The sequence below is a fragment of the Palaemon carinicauda genome, chromosome 5 (genome assembly GCF_036898095.1).
Source record: "Palaemon carinicauda isolate YSFRI2023 chromosome 5, ASM3689809v2, whole genome shotgun sequence".
NCBI lineage: Eukaryota > Metazoa > Arthropoda > Malacostraca > Decapoda > Palaemonidae > Palaemon > Palaemon carinicauda.
In genome coordinates this window covers 75573254-75575753 of record NC_090729.1, presented here as the reverse complement: position 1 = coordinate 75575753, position 2500 = coordinate 75573254, and the positions used below count along the sequence as shown (strand labels likewise).

The window sequence follows — 2500 nt, the reverse complement described above, 5'->3', positions numbered from 1 at the left end:
TTGCTTGGGAACGCGACAACCTGTCCGTCCGTGCTGCAACATCCTCCTACGCCGCTGCTGCAATGAGCCTCGGCCATGACATCGATCGTATCACTGTCCCCCGTTCGACAATCCACCGGGCCAGAGTCAAGAACCGTGAAGAGATTGCCATATCTCTCTCCTTCAAGCCTGAAGTCCCTTTGGTGCTGCATTGGAACAGCAAGTTGTTACCCAGTCTAGCGGACGGAAGTTCATTGGAGGAGAGGGTCGCCGTCTTGGTGTCCGGGGAGGATACGGAGGAACTTCTGGGTGTTCCTGTGTCTTCTGACGGAACAGGACAAGCTGTTGCGGAAACAGTCTTGAAGCTGGTGTGGGAAGGCAGCTTGGAGGGCAACATCATTGGAATGTCATTCGACACGACAGCAGCCAACACGGGGATGGTTCAAGGAGCATGTATCAGGATTGAACATGCACTGGAGAGGCCCCTGGTGTGGTTGCCATGCCACCACCACATCCTGGAAGTTGTTCTGAAGGATGTCTTCGTGGCTTGCATGGGCCCATCATCTGGTCCTGACATATCCATTTTCAAGAGGCTCCAGAATCGTTGGCCTTCTGTTGACCAGAGCCGACCACAGCCCCTGACATTGACTGTTGTCATACGACGAAGAAGCTCACCGCCTTGAGATGCTTCGTCCCTTGAAACATCTGCTTGACTGTGGGAATCATCCAGGCGAAGACTACAAAGAGATAATCTTGCTCAGCGTGGCCTACCTTGGAGGAGGAGTCCCTACATCCTTCCGTGCTCCTGGTGCTTACCACATGGCCAGATGGATGGCCAAGACCATCTACGCCGTGAAGATCATGTTCTTCCATGACCAACTAGAGATGAGCAGGCGGGAGTTGGCGGAGATCCGTCGAGTGGCTTTCTTTGTGACCATGGTCTACTCGAAATACTGGAACGAGGCAATGATTCCATCCTACGCAGCCAAGAACGACCTGGACTTCATAACTGATGTGAAGAGGATCTGCGACGATGGGGTGGCGTTGGTTGTGGAACGTGCGATGCGGCGCCATCTCTGGTACCTTTCTGAGGATCTGATTGGACTGGCCATCTTTGATGACCGCATCAGCCCGGAGCAGAAGGCGGTGATGGTAGAGGGGATGAAGCGTCCTTCAACGACCAAGAATCCACGGCGCCCCTAGTCGAAGACACCAATCAATCTCAACGGGCCGCTTTCCGCCTTTTGCTCAGTGCGGTCGATGGAGCTCCTCAAAAGTGTCCTAGGAAGCAGGTATTCCCAGGAGCCGACCTTCCTTGAGCTGAGTCCTGAAACATGGAACACAGATTCGAGTTTCAAGTGCACAAAGAAGCGAGTTGGTGTCCTGAAGGTCACGAACGACCTCGCAGAACGAGGAATAGCCCTCATTCAACGCTTCTTAGGCAGACGGACGAAGGAAGAAAGGCAAACCCAGTTCCTCTTGAAGCTTGCCCGCCTCCACACGAAAGCCGTCCCTAAAAAAAAGGAAGGCGGAACTCAAGAAGAATGTACTGGAGTAAGAAGAAGAGAAGATCTTTGTTTTCTGCAGGAAATCAGAAGTCGATGCATCAGTTGCATTACTGATAAAAATTTAGTTGTCCTGAGACGTAATTGTTGATGAGGTAAAATATCTTGCCTTATGATGATTATATTATCAATATATTGAAAAGGGAAATTTAATGGAGTTTATATTTATTTTCTTTCAATGGTATTGTATAATAGTTTCAATAAATATGAACTTTCTGCAGCCATTAGTTGTCGGTCTATATGCAATAGAAGAAAAAGCCAGAATTTTATTGTTTGATGGAAATTAAGGTCGAATCTCAGAGGAGCTATAAAAACGTTCATTTTGTGCGACCATTAAATATTGCCCAATGTTCATGAAAATTTGGTGGAATCATTTTCATTTGACAAGGAACCAGAGCAGCATGTGCTGGATTTGATATCATTACTTTAAATTTCTACCTATATACGCTTGGGACACCCTAATATATATATATATATATATATATATATATATATATATATATACATATACACACACACACACACATATATATATATATATATATATATATATATATATATATATATATATATATATATATATATATATATATATATACTGTATATATATAGGATTACAGGTGATGTTTCTATATATGGTATGCAGCAGGGTCCAAAAACACATCAGTAAAAAGGCCATAATTTATTTAGGAGACGTTTCGAACATTGCAATGTTCATTATCAATCTGTAAAAGATATAAATATAAAATTCTTAAAATTTGTACAATTTAAAACAAAATGGTAATAGAGTATTAAAACATTATTGATTTTATAACAGAAAATCGTAAAAAACTAAAACAGTAAAACACAAGAGACCCAGTGCTCACCTGACCATCCATAGGAAAAGGTGAAGAACGAATGAGTAAAAATTGTTACCCACCTACGACTTTAGTTATGCTAAGAAAAGAGGAGAGGCA

At 43.6% G+C, this 2500-nt stretch overlaps 1 protein-coding gene across 8 annotated transcripts in view; it reads right to left on the bottom strand.

Annotated features, from left to right (window-relative positions):
* LOC137641340 (uncharacterized) overlaps positions 1-2500 on the bottom strand; it is an 826722-nt gene that overhangs the window by 270417 nt on the left and 553805 nt on the right. The window lies entirely within an intron of this gene.